This window comes from Urocitellus parryii, unplaced genomic scaffold, assembly GCF_045843805.1.
Source record: "Urocitellus parryii isolate mUroPar1 unplaced genomic scaffold, mUroPar1.hap1 Scaffold_49, whole genome shotgun sequence".
Lineage (NCBI taxonomy): Eukaryota > Metazoa > Chordata > Mammalia > Rodentia > Sciuridae > Urocitellus > Urocitellus parryii.
This window is the reverse complement of record NW_027554054.1, coordinates 3,097,715-3,114,761: the sequence shown is the minus strand read 5'-3', so window position 1 is coordinate 3,114,761 and position 17,047 is coordinate 3,097,715. Positions and strand designations below refer to the sequence as shown.

The 17,047-nt window shown below is 46.0% G+C and overlaps 1 pseudogene; it reads right to left on the bottom strand.

The window, feature by feature from the left end:
* Nucleotides 1-703: 703 nt before the first annotated feature.
* LOC144252630 (semaphorin-4C-like) lies at nt 704-5,454 on the bottom strand (annotated as a pseudogene).
* Between the last annotated feature and the right edge of the window lie 11,593 nt (nt 5,455-17,047).

Sequence of the window (17,047 nt, the reverse complement as noted above, 5' to 3'; positions counted from 1 at the left end):
AGGCTTTAAGGAATTCAGGGAGATGCTGTCTGTAAGTAAAATATAAAAAAAGGGTTTGGGATGTGGCAACCCTGGATTCAGTCCCCAGTACAAAAAATAATACATCTGAATAAAGCAAAATGACCCTAGAGAAAAGGTATCATTTGAAAGAGGAACAATTCACACAATACAATTGAAAAATATCTTTATCACTGTGGAATTAGAAAATAAATAAACAAAGAACCAAAATGGAGTCAGGTGACAACAGTGTTCTGAGGAGAGCAAGGTGACAGGTGTGTCAGAGTAACCTGGAGGGGAATGGCCCTGCTTTGGACAGGGCAAGTTTTGAACTTCTCAGCCAGAACTGTCCTTAGGGTGGGAGCTGACCTGGGCATGAAAGGACATAGACAACATCCACCCTTTTTTTTTTTTTTAGAGAGAGTGAGAGAGGAGAGAGAGAGAGAGAGAGAGAGAGAGAGAGAGAGAGAGAGAGAGAGAATTTTTAATATCTATTTATTTATTTATTTTTAATTCTCGGCGGACACAAATCTTTGTTGGTATGTGGTGCTGAGGATCGAACCCGGGCCGCACGCATGCCAGGCGAGCGCGCTACCGCTTGAGCCACATCCCGAGCCCCAACATCCACCCTTTTAATAACAAAAAGTGTCTCTAAACAATATCACAGGCCCTTAGGCCCTCTCTTGAGGGTTCTAGAAAGAGGTATTCAAGAAGGCAGGGGCTGGCCTGGGATGCCAGGAGGTGCAGATAGGGACCCACCTCCAAGCTGGCCCCAGTGTGTCCAGGCACAAATTTGAGGGGACCATCCAATTACAAGTATCCAACAGGATCTCAAAATTACTCATCTGTTTCTGGGCTGGAAAGGGGACTGATGTGTTCTTTGAGCAGCTCCAGGGAGTACACCAGGGTCCTCTCTGCTGCCTTGATTTTTTTCCAGATTTCCCTGAAGCTGCTGGCACAACGACCAAACCAGAAGAACCACTAACACCAGGCACAGAGCCCCCAGGGCAACCACAGCCAGCCACATCAGCCACAGGTATTCCATGGGGGCCTGAACCTCCAGGTCACTGAGGGGCCCACTATCACAGTCACAAGGTACCCCTCAACAGCCAGCCATGTCCCCTGATCCTCTGAAAAGCAGTTGTAGGCCCCAGCATGGTGATATTGGCCAGCCATCACCACCAGGGCTTGGAGACGGGCATCATAGTGGATAGAGCCTTGTTGGTCTGCAGGTAGGTCCTGGCCCTCAAAGATCCAGCAGGTATAGGCCAAGTTGGAGGAGAGGCAACAGGGCAGTACCAAGTCTGTGCCCACTACCATTGTGATGTTTTTCAGCATTCGCCTCACTGTAGCAACAGAGAGGGAAGGTATAGCAGAGTCAGTGCAAGAGACCAAGGGCCAGGGAGGTGTGATGTGGAAAATCCACCCGAGGACCACAGCCCATCTGGAGGGGAGGGGGCCACAAAAAAGCTCACCTATCTTAGTGCCATGAAGGTCACAAAAGCCTATGGTGTCTGGGATCCCATGTTCTGAACAAGCAGAGATCTGGCAGAGGAAAGGGGTATCAGAAGCTTGATTCCAACAACCCTATCCACCCACCTTCCTGGTCCCAGCCCTTGCAGAACCTGGCTCACCCAGAGTGGCTGGCCACAGACAAATAGTGACTAGTGTTGATGCTCCAGGCACAGTAGGAGTCCCTTGCAAGGACATAGTTTGCACAGATGTGGTACTTCACAGAGTCTGCCAGGGGCAGGTGGACCAGCTGAGAGCAGGAGCCAGCAAACAGCAGCTTCTGTGGGAGAAGAGGAGTGAGAGGGTTGGTAGGGCCACATGCATGCCAGGGCTGCTCAGACTCCAAGAAGCACAAGCAGGAGAGGTGCCCACATGAGGAAGAGGCAGACGACAGCACTGCAAAGGAAGGTGCAAGGTCTCAAGAAAACAGGGAAGCTATGCACACAGAAGGCCTGAAACATTTTCCTCCAGTGCCCTTGGCTCTCACAATAGCACCAGCATAGGATAAGATGTTCTCCGTTCGAATGGTAACTGCCAAAGAATATGGGGTTACACAACCTCATATTCTTTCTGCCATTACTCCATGTGCTGGGAAAAAAACATTTAAGTGATAATAGCTGCAAAAGGCAAACAAATCATCATCCAAAGGATGCTGCAAATGTGTATGAGGGTTAAGGAAAAAGACAACACTTCAGGGGACATGGTGGGGAATCAGAGGGTCAGGCCCAGAGCACCACTGGGGACTAGGCAGAAACCAACCCTGGGAGGGCACCATATCAAAGCTGGGGAGGTCTGGTGAGCATGAAAAGGATCTGAGAGGAGGCTATAAGTAGAGTCCTGGCCCCACATAAAGGTGTCTAAAGAAAACATGAGTTTTCTCCAGGAGTAAATCTGGGAATGCAGCCCTGCAGAGACCAGGGTATACATAATGCTCCTGTGGAGTGCCAAACCTGTCAGCACACACCCTGACTTCCCAGGCTTGCCCTGAGCTGACTTAGGTGTGCTGAACTGGCCAACTATGCCAGCCTGATTTGGGGATAGTAGAGTGGGTGCAATGGCAGTGCATGAAGTCTAATTAGCTACCTTGCTTGGTGACAGCACAAGGCTTTCCAGTTTCCTTATCACACACTTGCAGTTCCTCCATCAGGTGGACCCAAGGCCTCAGGATCACAGCCTTGAGCAGCCAGTCATCTCCTGGAGAAGTCTGGAGAAGTCTGGAGTAGGGGTGTCAATGACAGGGAATGAGGCTCTTGGGTTTCTCCCAGCCCCAGACACACCCAAGAGCTTACCTACCTGTGCCAGTGAACAGCACTGTATAGGTGGCTTCGTCAAATCCTGTAAACTGGTTGGCCACCAGGTGGGTGAAGTTGGTGTTCTTCATGAGCAGGGGCTGGCTCCATGAAGGCTGAACCTGCTCGTCCATCAGTGGGTGCTTCTTGATAAAGATGAGGGTTCTGTCAGCCAGCTCCAGAGAACTGGTGTGACCATGGTGATGGTGCCATTTATTGATGCACTGGTCGGGGTAGGGGTATGGACAGGGGAGCTATCAGCAGGTGGGAGGCCACTGGAACTGACAGGGAACACTTCCTGCCCAGAGGACTCACTGAGCCAGGCTGGGGGCTGGGTACTGGGTCAGTGTAGTGACCCCACTTCTGCACTTCCTCAAAGTACTACTTGTAGGGACCTTGGAACACCCACTGGATCTCTTCCAACTGGTACCCACAGACTGCAGAAAGGTCCACATTACCCCTGTTGCAATGAGAGAGGGATCTCAAGGGTCAGGTCCAGTGCCCACCTTAACATCTCACCCCAGCTCCAGAGATTGCAGGAAGGCAGGTATCAGCACAAAATGCTCATGGGCAGAAGAATATACCAGCAGCCAGATCTAAAGTGCCACCAGGCAGGGCCTTGCCTTCTTTCCCCAGGGGCCTTTAAAAGGGGCAAGTACTCAGTGTTACAGACACTGACCACCTGGATGTCCCTATAAGACAGCATGGTTCAGGCCCTCCCACCCACATACTGCCCTTGACCTGAACACCTGCTTATCCCTACCCCAGAATTCCTGGCCAAATCACAATCACATATGAAATACACCAAATAAGGTGGTCTTGTGCCAGGAGGCACCCTGCAGGGTGTGCACAGCCTGTGGAATGTGGGCCACATTCAGGAATGTGGTCCACTTCTTCTGCGGTGTGCATGCACCCACTTTGTCACCCTTGCAGTTATCAAGCGGATGCAGTGGGTCAGCTACTACCCAGCCCACAGGGTTCCCAGGGCTCATGCTGGGCGCTCAATATCTTGCAGACATGGGTAACTCAGGCCACCAGCTGCTTGGTAAAGCAGTCATATTCAACCGCCCTCTCACTGAAGAAATACACCTTGTCGTCATCCCCTATGATGCTCCCCACACTCTCAGGGACATAGGCAGAGGCAATGAAGTGGGGCCCTGTGGCAAGGCAAGGAGGTTCAGTCATGAGGTGACAAGGACCTCACAGGTTTCCTGCCCTGGGCTTCCCCAGTCCTTCTCCCTGCTCACTGTTGAGCCATAAGGCCTCGTACTCTGCCTTCATGGGGTGATAGTGCCCCATGTTCCGGAGGATGACAGGCTGGGTGCCCAGGAAGTTACTGAGGGTGGCTGAGTACAACTCACCATCTGTGGGAAATGCAAGGACAGTCAGGCCATAAACAATGTGTAGACACCCCAGAGTGTGTCAAGTTCCAAGGGACTCACCCAAAACAGGCACAGCCACTCACCTAAAAGAAGGCCAGTATGGCCCTTAGCTGGGTCATAAGGACACTTCCCCTTCCCATCATCAAAATCTTCATGCTCCAAAGTGAAGGTGAGCATGTTCTAGGGGCAGAGGGAGCCAGTGAGGCAGATGAGCATGAGGGCAGGACCCCATACTGGAGGCAAGGGTGGCAGGCAGCCAGGGTGGGGCAGCACTCACAATGTAGGTGCACTTGGGCTGAAAGGCGTAGGTACCACAGACATAAAGGTGGGAGGTGTTGTAAGGCTGCAGGAAGCAGATGAAGTTGAAGCACTCCATCTTGGGGATAAAGTGGTCAGTCAGTGAGACCCCTAGGTGAGAGCCACTAGTGCCAAGACTAAAGAAAGTTCTGCCCTCACATGACAGTACTCCAGAAAACAGTGCCCTGTGTGGCCCAGGAGGCCGGCAGTGCCTGAGCATCCACCTGGTTGCTCTTCCCTTTCTCAGTACACTCGATCTTCTTCTCAGCTGGTGCCTCCCAGAAGATCTATTGGACAAGGAATGGTAATGTCATATGTACATGCAGAGAAGGAAGATACCCTGTGGGAAATCTTGATCCTCTCCTCGGGAAGCTTCTTTAAGTAGAGGACAGAACCCCCAGCCACCAGCAAGGAGCCCTGGCACTTGTCTTCCAAGTCACTCGGGAGGCTGAGGCAGAAGTTTTGCAAATTCAAGTCCAGCCCTGGCAATGTAGTAAGAACTTGTATGTAAATAAAGTTTGAAAAGTATGTAAATAAAGGGTCCCTGTGTTTAAGCTCAAGTACATGGGTATGTTTGGGGGGAGTCCCATACTACCTCATCATGGCATACCCCAGTAAGTGCCATAGAAGGGAAGAGAGAGCTTGCTAATCCTGATGGGGGTTGGGAAGGCCTGGGGGCACACTATTTGGTGAGATACCATGTGGTTTAATTGGGTCAAATGGTGGTTGCATTCCAAGCTTTCTGAGGAATCTCCATACTACTTTCCAGAGTGGCTGTACCCATCCAAATTGATTTATTCTAAGCAAGTGTCTTCCCATGTCTTTTAAGTTTAGAGGCATGGGGTTCTGTTTCCAAGGATGTCATGCCATTGTTTAAAATTATTGTTGAAACTCCAAATATGTGTAGCTTTTCATCCACCCTTCCCACACACAAGTAAATGAATATCACAGTATCTCACTGGATCTTCAGTGCCCATACGTGTTTGCAGCTGATGGCAGGGTTGAAGTTTTTTGGCGGAGATAAGATAGCACAGGCTCAGAATGATTCTCTCCTCCTCATTTCCGATCCTTTTATCATTGGAGATGGAGCCCAGCAGCCTGCTTGAATCCTTAGGTAGTGTGACCCTAGAATATTGGTGGCATTATTTCTACTCCCCATTAGGCACCAATAGCAAAACAGCAAATTGGGAGCACACTTATAGCATCTGCAGTAAGTCTGAAGTGTGTATGCATTTGTTGGGCTGCAGTGATCAGATGAATCCTCTTTGTTAATATGTGACTTGCAACTTGAAGCCTCCCCAGTCTCTGGATTATAAAGCAGGTTGTTCTGTGGGCAGCCTTTCAGCCAGAGAACACGTGGAACAGAGCAAGGGCTAATTCTGGGAATGCAAAGAGCACACTGGAATTTTTTTCCTTTCCCTTTTGATGGTGACTTTAGGTAACGGCTTCATCAAAACCTGGCTGATTCCATAAAGCCTTGGAAGTAAGGACTGGTAGAAATGAGAGCACACTCTAGTATGTCAGCAAAAGAAGAACAAGGGGCTGCTCTTGTAACATGCACTCTAGTACCTTGACCCCTCTCCTAAAAAATATAGTTCCCAGTCAGGCGTGGTAGTGCATACCTGTAATCCTAGTGGCTCTAAAGGCTGAGGCAGGAGGATTGCAAGTTCAAAGCCAGCCTCAGCAAAAGCAAGGCCCTAAGCAACTCAGTGAGACCCTGTTTCTAAATAAAATATGAAAAAGGGGTGGGGATGTGGATCAGTGGTTAAGTGTCCCTGGGTTCAATCTCCTGTAAAGGGGGGATTTTTTGTGTATGCTAATTATATAGAATAGTGGATTTTGTTGTGGTATATTTTAAAGTGCATATACCACAACTGTAGCATAGACAAAGGGGTTAGAGGGAGAGACGAAGGGGTGCAAGGGGAGGGTACCCTGAATAAAATATATCAATCAGACTATCATGAATCCTATAAAGAAAGAAACTTTCAAGCCTGCCACAGAACTAAGACTCTGTCTACCACCAACAGATGGAGCTGGGGGCAGAGGGCTTCTGTCATGTCCCTTTGGCTTAGAAACAAATATTTGTTAACACCTTTTCAGAACCTAACACATAAATTGAGACTGAAATAGAAGACCGGAATTTATTATACTTGATCATGACCTGTTGGCATATTACTTAAGATCTATTGATTCCCTTCTATAATTCCATAGTCATAAAGAGAATTGGAATCATTTTGTTAAAAGCTAGAATGCTAGGTAGTGCTTGCCCTGGAGAAAATGTACCAGAAGTTTGTGCCTCAGAGAAGTGGAGTGGAGTTACAGCTACAAACCTGTTTTCTCTGATATCCATTTCTAGGAAATTGTTTTCACACTATCTGAGCATCTCTTAATTAATTGGTAAAATTAATTTCTTAGCAGAATTGTACTTTGGTCTGATAAGCCAGAAAATCCCCTCTTATTCACCCCTCACACACACTCTGCTTAGCATTTTTACAAGGATTCTCCCCTCTTTAAAGACGAAGAATGATTGTTGTTTTTATTTTATCAATCCACATATTTAAACAGTTTTTTTTCTGTTTTGTTTTATACCTGAAATTGAACCCAATGGCAGTTAACCACTGAGCTATATACCTATCCCTTTTTCTATTTTATTTAGAGACAGGATCTCACTGAGTTGCTGAGGCTGGCTTTGAACTTGCAATCCACTTACCTCAGGCTTTAGAGTTGTCGAGATTACTGGTGTGCACCATTGCACCCAGCTAAACATAATTTTTTAATTCCACTTCTACACATGGGTGTATAAAGTCAATGTGACCTCAACTGATGTAACCTGCAGATTAGCCATGGAATGGTAATCACAAACAAGATTGGTGTCTTTTTAAGCAAATGGTTAGACATGTCATCATTTTTTCACAGTTTGTCCATGGTTAGCATATACAGTTTCAGCAAGAATTTTGCAGTTTCTGATGTAAGTTCTTGCCATGAATTTTTATTGGGGGAGGCAGGGATAGGAGCTGGGATTTTCACACTAAAGCCTGCTGTCTGTTGTGTGGAACCTGGAAATAGGTTAGGGAGATTGTTATTTGGACCTTCATGATATTTCTGTACCCCATAATGAGCGAGTTTGTTCTAGACAGATTGATAGCACTCCAGTTTTTTTTTCTTTTGCATTTGACTGTGCAGATGACATAAAAACATTTTGTGAATTGGAAAGTATGATCACATTCCCCCTCAGGTTTCATTGAGGCACAGATTCCTAGTTAATCTAGTTTATGCCTGCACAGTTTTGAGGAGGTGAAGTACTTTTGCTCTGAAGGATGCTGCAGCCACTTTTCAAGTGGGAAAAAAGTCATCTCTAATACATGTGAAATTTTTCACTACCTAAGAGGAAGGGAGTTGGAAAACAGCTTTTTTCTTTTTCTTTTTTTTCCTTTTTCTTTTTTTTTTTTTTTTTGTACCTGGGATTGAACTCAGTGGCACTCAACTACTGAGCCACATCCCAGCCCCGCCCCTTTTGTATTTTATTTAGAGACAGGTTTTCCCTGACTTGCTTAGGGCCTTGCTAAGTTGTTGAGGCTGGCTTTGAATTTGCCAACTTCCTGCCTCAGCCTCCTGAGCTGCTGGGATTACAGGCATGCCCAGCTAGGAAGCAGTTTTAAGTCACAGAGACATTTGATGTGCATATTTGTGTGAGTTAGAGTCTTACTAGAGACATTTTTAAAAATAGTTTTTTAAGTTGTAGATGAACTCAATATCATTATCTGGTTTATGTATTTTTATGTGGTGCTGAGGATTGAACCCCAGTGCCTCACTTGTGCTAGGCAAGCACTCTACCACTGAGCCACAACTCCAGCCCACAAATTAATTTATTAAAGCTCAGCTTTTCCTCCTGTCAAGTGGAGTATTACCAACATACTTCACAGGGTTGCAAAGAGGAGTTAGAAAAAGTGCTTAGAAGAATATATTCTCTATAATCCTTAGATATTGTGATTTATGTATCATGCATGATTCCAAGTAGTTTACATCATAAAACATGCCTAAGAAGGGTGAAATGAATATCCCCTAGTGGTAGAAAGTGGTAGAAAAAGCAATTTGACACATTCTGGCGTTCTGATACATTCTTACTCTGGAGTCCTGATACATTCTTACTCAGATCGTGAATGGGGTTCTGTGTGCCCCTCCTATGGTCCATGATGGTTTTGTTAGGTTTGTATATAGTAGGAGTACAGGTAGAGCAGCAGATGACACAGCCTCGGGGCCAGGCTGTATTTATCCACGTTACCTGGGCAAAGACCTGAGGTTCCTGGGGGAGGAAACAAACACTAGCTGATAAAGTTTGGTGCTACTAAGCATGATTCCAGAGAAAGCAAGGTTTCCCAGCTAGCTGGTGACAGATTCCTACTTGCTCTTCCTTTAAGCTAAGTGATGAGCAGAGGTTGATGGGCAGGGAGTGGGGGTGAGTTTGATTCTTCCTCATGGCTTTATCTTTGTGAAATAGGTTAGGGAGATTGTTATTTGGACCTTCATGATATTTCTGTACCCCTTAATGAGTGAGTTTGTTCTAGACAGATTGATAGCACTCCATAAATAGAGATGGCCCCCACCTTACGATGGGTTGACTTAAAATATTTCAACTTTACAGTGATGTGAGAGCAGATATTGGCAACCACTCTGTTGTTTTCACTTTGAGTTTAATATTCAGTGAATTCCATGAGCCTTAACACACTGTGTTATAAATTGAGCTCTGTGCTGGGCACAGGGGTGCAGGCCTGCACCTGTAATCCCAGCAGTTTGGGAGGCTGAAGCAGGAATATCAAAAGTTCGAGTCCAGTTTTACCAACTTGGCGAGGCCGTAAGCAACTCAGCACAACTCTGTCTCTAAATAAAATACAAAATAGGGATGAGATGTGCCTCAGTGGTTGAGCACCCCTGAGTTCAATCCCCAGTACCCCCTTGTGACAAAAAGAGGTATGGTATCAGTGATTTTGCTCTGCAGTAGACTCACACCACTGGACTTTGTTTAAGGCAAGCTAGGCTGAGATTTGACATTTGGTGGCTTAAGTGTATTGAATGCATTTTCAATACAATGTTTTTAAATTCCTGTGGGCATCCTTTTATTGTAGATTGAAGAGCACAGGTATTGGTTGGTGGATTGAGGATTAGGGGACAACCTCTAAATGTTTATGTCATCTATAGAAAAGCAAAGAATTGACATAAATCAGTCTATGCCTTATGCTGGTAAACGTATAACAAATTATTGCTGTAATGACTGATAACACTCAGTTTGGAATTGGGGATTCATGTTAGCATATGACTCTTTGGAGCCAGTACAAGCTTATAAACTCACACAACTAATTAATACCACTTGTGTGCTGGGTACTGTGCTAAGTGGTTTAGGTATATTTGTTCATTTAAACATCACTGTAACTTTTGTTTTTTTTTGGTACCAGGGATTGAACCCTGGGGAACTTAACCACAGAGCCACATCCCAAACTCTTTTGTTATAACAACAGAGCCACATCCCCAGCTCTTTTTATATTTTATTTAAAGACATGGTATTGCTAAGTAAGTTGATTAGGGCCTTGCTAAGTTGCTGAGCTGGTTTTAACTTGCAGTCTTCCTGCCTAAGCTTCCAGAGCTTCTGTGATTACTGGTGTGTCACCATGCCTGGCATAGAACCTCTTTTGAAAGGAGAAAACTGAAGTTCATAGAGTTCAAGAAGCTAGCCCAAGGTTACATGGGTTGTAAGTGACAGAATTTCCATGGGGATCCATACAGCCTGGCTTCAGGGTTCATGCTGTGTACTCAAAACTATACTGTCACCTCTCAGCAAAATTTCCACATTGCTAATTTGAAGTTTCCTTAAGTTAGAAAAAGTCACACAAGAGCACAGTCTAAATCAGAGCTAAACTTGACTAAATCCTTTGCTCTCTCCCATTTGCAAGCAGGTGCAGCTGTAGGTGGGGGAAATAGGTTCCTTCCTCCCTTTGAGAGTCCAGAATTACCCCTTAAAAGCCACACAATCCTCCTGGCTGTGTCTTCTCTCCCATGGGCATCCCTCTTTCCCCAGACTGTGCCAAGCATACATCACTCTCTTCACACAGGAGTCTCCAAGGGCCTCCAAAAGCATAATTAAGTTTTACCTTATGGCTGATTTTCCTCCCTGGAATCAGCCACTGTGGAATTCTGAGGAACCAAACACTTGTCTTTATCACATTGTTTATTCTATATAAGCCATTCTTTTATTCTTGTACCAGGGATTGAACCCCATGCTGTTTAACCACTGAGCCACATCCCCAGCCCTTTTCTTGTATTTTATTTTGAGATAGGGACTCACTGAGTTGCCTAGAGCCTCACTAAATTGCTGAGACTAGCCTTGAAGGTGCCATCCTCCTCCTTCAGCCCCCTGAGCTGCTGGAATTACAGGTATGCACCACCTCCCTAGCACATCCCCAGCCCCATCCATCACTCAGACACTCATACTCCACCCCAACTCTACACTTTTGAGTTTTTTTCAAGCTACCCCCTAGGGCCCTCTTCTTCATAGGAGTGCTAGTTTTGTCACCAAATAATGTAGATCAGTGCTTGAAAATGAAAATGTCTTAATTTGAAGATTATTTTTTCCTTTCGTCATTCTAGGCAAAGAAAAGGCATTTCTTCTCACTGTGAATCATCAGGATGCTGCAATGTAGGAAACATTCTTTGTTGATATTTTGTTCTCTCAGTGGGATCATTGTAGATATTTCTGCCACGTCATTCTGGGTTGTGTTATCCATCTGGGATACACTACTGAGGATGGACATGGTCAGGAAGAAAAGGGCAGTGGTGTCCATGGCTTATCTCTGCCTAATGGTGGACCGTCATAGTGGCCTGAAGCAAAAGGTAGAGCTATTGCACCTCTGAAGTGTGCACAGCTGCCTACAGATTGACCTGTGACCGTTTCTTACCCTGAAGTGTACAGGGTAGACCAGACACAGTGGTGCATGCCTGTCATCCCAGCATCTCAGGAGGTTGATGCAGGAGGATCACAAGTTAAAGCCAACCTCAGAAACTTAGTGAGGCACCAAGCATCCCAGTGAGACCCTGTCTCTAAACAAAATACAAAATAGTGCTGAGGATGTGGCTCAGTGGTCAAGTGCCCCTGAGTTCAATCCCGGGTTACCACAGGCTCTCCAAAAAAAAAAAAAAAAAAAAAAACAAAGAGCTGCTGGAAAGGGTTTGGCATCTTTCTCACTCTGGGTAACGTGACTGTCGTGTCAGTATTTTAGCCTCATATCAGTGATGCCCAGGCAGCTTTATCTATTGATGGTCATCTTGCATGCCCCCACTTGTAGCCTGTCTTCTGTCTTTTGCATAGCTAAGTCCTGCACCATCAATACTGCTTGATGTTGATAGTGACCATGAAATAATAAGAAAATCAGGCATGATCTAGGTGGGTACATGCACACATGGTGGCTAAAAGTTTTCATGGCTCTGTGTATATTCATAAAGGACCATGAACGTGTCAAGAGCATTGATTTTGAGGTTATAAATTAAATATGGTGGGTAGGAAAATTTGCACACATATAAACTATTAATAATGAAGATTGAATGTCTGTCTTTCTGTGTGTGCAGCTGGAAAGAAGAACCAATTTTGTGATGCAGTTAAAAATCCCTCACCTACCAATTTATAACATTTTAGCTATGGCTAAATCTCTAATTTCTCTTATCATTATGTAAAATGGAAGGATACTATAGGGATTTATGAGCATTAAATAATTTGATGACCTTAGAATGGTAGGTAGTTGATACATATGTGTGTCCCCTGCTTAGATAGTATTATTTTGGTGGATGTGGGTGGTGGTGATGGTGACACGAGCCTTGGAGACATTAAGCATCAACCTCAGCATCCTAATATTGAAAGGAATAATGTTTCTGGGTATTCTGGTTTATTTTTCACTCAGCCCATACTGTAATAACTATTTGGAAGACCATTGTGAGCATTCAATAAAATAACCTACTGGATAGATTTTGGTCATCTTTGAATCCCAATACAATTGGGAGCTGTTTCACAGTCATAGAACAGTATAGATGTTGCTTATCATTTTCCTTCTCATTATAAGTATCACCTAGGATATGTAATTTTTTTCAGTATTGAGGGTGGAACCCAGGGCCTTGCATGTGCTAGGCAAGTGCTCTACCACTGAGATGCATCCCCAGCCTATTCTGATTCTCCTTCTTCTTATTAATATTATTTTGAGACAGGGACTTCCCAAGTTGCTGAGGCTGGCTTGAAATGTGTCGTCCTATTGCCTCAGCCTCCAAAGATGCTAAGATTATAGGTATGTGCCACTGTGACCAGCAAGAAACACAAGTTTTTTTTTTGTTTTTTGTTTTTTTTTTTGTACCAGGAATTGAACTCAGGGTGCATTTTATCCACTGATCCACATCTCCAGTCCTTATATATATTTTAATTTAGAGACAGGGAATTGCTGAATTGCTTAGGGTCTCACTAAGTTCATGAGGCTTGCTTCAAACTTTCAATCCTCCTCCCTCAGACTCCCAAACTGCTGGGAATATAGGTGTAAGCCACTGTGCCTGAAAGGATATAGAAATTTCATGGATGTTATCGTTCCATGAGAATTTTAAAGTTCCTCACTACTTGGCATATTATAGTACTTGTTAATAGTGATTATCAATATTTTGTATTATGCCAGTCATTCATGATAGAGTTGATTTGTCTGTAGGGAGACATATGGCAATGTTTTGCTTGTCACAATTATGCAGAGGTGCTACTACCATCAAGTGAGTAGATGACAGGGACACTGCTAAACCTCCTGTAATGCACACACCATGCCTCACAGCTGGGACAGCCCAGAATGTCAATAGTGCCAGGGCTGAAGCACTCTGCACTAACTGAAAGCTCCTTGTAAGCATCACTGTGTCCTACTCCCTGTCCTGAGCCCTGGCATGGATCCCTATTGGATCTACCTTGGGTCCTCAGGTACCTCCTGAGTTACATAGTCTACAAATACACTTAGCCCCTGGGTTTAGCATTTCTGCAGATTAATGTTGTGACTTCTAGATTTCAGGATTCATCCACAGCCATTTTTAATATTTCATTCAGGACAGGGTATCACTGAATTGATTAAGGCCTCGCTAAGTTGCTGACGCTGGCCTTGAACTCATGATCCTCCTGCCTCAGCCTCTTAGATGCTGGTATGACAGGTGTGTACCACCATGTCCATCTCTCTCTGCTTTTATTTTACATTTTTGATGACAGAGATTTAACACAGGGCCTTGGACATACACATATAGCATACACTATAAATATAATTTTATCTTTTTAAAAATATTAATCTCATAATATAACAGACATTAGGGAAAAAACAGTATAAACATAGCTCAAAACACTGTCTGTGGACTACCCTCACTCTCAAAACTGTTGGTCCCCAGGCAAGCGAGTACAGAGAGTGAGAGAGTTCAGAAACTTGGGAAGCCATGGGCCAATGCTTGGTAGTTTCTGTTCTCTGTGGGTATCTTTCTTCACCATATTCAAGAATATGAATTTCTTTTACAATGTATGACCTTTTAGTATTTAAACTTTGCATAATGGTTAAAGTTGTTGGATAATTCAAAGACATATTTTTACAACTTTTATCATGTAAATGTTAAAATGTACAGAGAACCTGAGGTAATTGTATAGCGAACAATTATAGAACTATTAAAAACGTGAATTGGGTTGCCATGCTGCTGCTTGCAGGTCCAGCCAGTGTGGAAATGAAACCTCTGTTTGGAAGTGAACTTCTTCTTGAACAAGCCCTACCCCTTATTTCATGTATTGTTTCTGCCTGCTGTTGTACCACTCAATCAGGACTGAGTAGTTTCTACAGAGAACTTTAGGCACTGCTCCTCTACCCAGTAGCAATACATGGTTGTTTCAGAATCACAGAGAGCCCACATTTGGATCCCCAGTTTTAGCAGGTATTGACATTTAGGTGTCTTAAGTGCACCTAATATGTCTCTTTCAAAATCTTACCCTGTCACGTCCTACCCCCAGTCTTCTGCTTATTTTATGTTTTTCTCCTTTCAGTCACCTTTTGGTTTATTCTGATCCAACTTCTTTCCTAAATTTATTAGAATTTTTGGTAATTTTTTGTCTTTGTGTGTGAATGTGGGAGTGTATTATGGGTTTTTGTTTTTATTTATTTGTTTTATTTTGGTGGCAATAAAAAAGATATCCAGAGACAATTACAATAATAGTAAAACAGGAACACCTACAAGTGCCAGATGCAAGGCATAGTGAAAAATTCCTTACATCAGAGTGAATATGTCACACCCTATTTTTTGTTTATACACTTCATTGAAGGAAATAGAGATATGTTTGATGTCTTCCATTACATTTTTACCTTCCAGAAAGTAAGATCATTATGGTAATAAAAGAATTTCTTGGGGGGTGAGAGCGGAGGTAAGCCTGGGCGGGGGTGGGGCAGGGGAGGATAGAGAGATTTCTGTGTGGTGAGGAAATCTGCCTGGAGGGCAAGGAGGTAGCGCCTACTAGGAGAAGATGCAAAAGGTGGAATCCCGCCAGCCAAGCCCACACTGACCCTTGGGCCAAGTACGGGATTTCAGAAGGGGAAGGAAGCAGTACAGTCCCGTCCCATCCCCCACAGCGGACACTCCATCCAGGCAGTCAGCGGCCACCATCCGGGAAAGCTGAAGGATACACCACCACTCTCCAACAGCTTGCAACATCAAAACAGCCAGCAGCAGGACCCCAGAGATCCAGGCCGACTGATTCGCGCGGCCTGCCCTGCGGCTACAGAAGGCGTGGCGCCTCAGATAAGCCATTAATTAGCAAGCAGGGAGGTTAGGGACTGCCAATAGGTGGAATCCCGCCAGCCAAGCCCACACGGACCCTTGGGCCGAGTACGGGATTTCAGAAGGGGAAGGAAGCAGTACAGTCCCGTCCCATCCCCCACAGCGGTCACTCCATCCAGGCAGTCAGCGGCCACCATCTGGGAAAGCTGAAGGATACACCACCACTCTCCGACAGATTGCAACATCAAAACAGGTTTGTGGGGGCTCACGCCAGGGGTACACTGGCAGCCCTTAGTGCTGAGTTCCTGCTTTGAGACAGAGGAGAGAAGCAGTCCAGCCTGGTTCCAGACACCGGTCGGACCACAGTGGAGGACAGCAGCCGCCATTTCGGAGAGATGATGTAATCATCCCCATGTTCTACTGATCTCAGCTCATTCAGCTACAGAACAGGTGATTTCAGGCTGGTAGTTGCCTGTGTCTAGCAGACAGATTTCTTGCTCAGGCTCTGGACTGGGGATGTTGTGGAGAATATTCCTAGAGGCTCGTGCCGGGCAAGGTGTGCGCCGGGCACTGAGCAGCTGGATTCTGGTTCCCGGGGCTAACCTGGCCCATGTCTGAGGAAACTGCGGAGACTGCCTGTGGAGGCCAGCTCCAAGTGGAGCGTGCGCTGAGCTTGGGGCGACTGGGTTCTGACTCCCGGAACAGTTTTGGCCTGGGGCTGGGGAACCCGTGGGGGTCGCTCGCTGGAGCCAGCTCCCAGCGGAGAGTGTATCGGGATCGGAGAGGTGGGGTTCCGGCTACCTAAGCTGCTTTGGCCCAAGGCTAGGGATCCGGCGGTGACTGCTTCTCAATCAGGGTCCTGCTGGGTGCTGTGGGGGCAGAGTGGAACTTCCACCTGCGCCCAGAGCAGGCCAAGTGACCCGCCGGCGTGGTATCATGACACCCTAAACGCAGTTGGAGCTGAAGAGAGCAGCCGCCCACGCCTAGAATAGGACCAGCGACCCCGAGGCGCGGTAGTCAAGTTACCTCATTTGGAGTAGGGGCTGTGCGGAGCTGCTATCTCAGCAAACAGGGCAGGCAGACCTGCCGCCCACTGGCAAGTCAGGCCAGGTAGCTTGCCAGCGTAGGGGACACGTAACACCGAGGCAGTCGCGTCACACTGGTTGGAGTGGGGGTGGAGCAGGGTTGCCACCTGAGTCCGGAGGGGGCTCAGCGGCCTGTTGGAGAGGTAGTCAGGTACCCCAATTGGGAGTGGGGGCTGTGCAGAACTGCGACCCACCAGCCTAGAGGTCTGCCAGCTTGGTAGACACGTCACACCAATTGGAGTGGGGACCCAGCAGAGCCGCCACCCACATCCAGATCAGGACCTACGACCCCAGGGCGTGGTAGTTACGTTACCACAATTGGAGAGGGGGCAGAGCAAAGCCGCCTCCCGTGCCCGCAGGGGGGGGGGCAGACCTGCGACCGATCAGCGTAGTAGACAGACCACCATAATTAGAGGAGGAGCACAGCCACTACCCGCCCTGCAAGGGAGACTTTCCAACTATACAAGAGCAACATAAATAAATAGGGGGTAAATTTCAAAAACACAACAGTTGCACCAAGCAGAAAGAAACGCTAGCAGTATGAAAAGATAAGGAAAGAAAGGACCACAAGCAATGCAGGTCAACTCAACTTTAGAAGAGGTAATAGCTGCAACAGATGGAATATCAGATAAAGGGTTCAGGATATATATGCTTCAGATGATCTGGAGTCTCAAGGAAGACATGA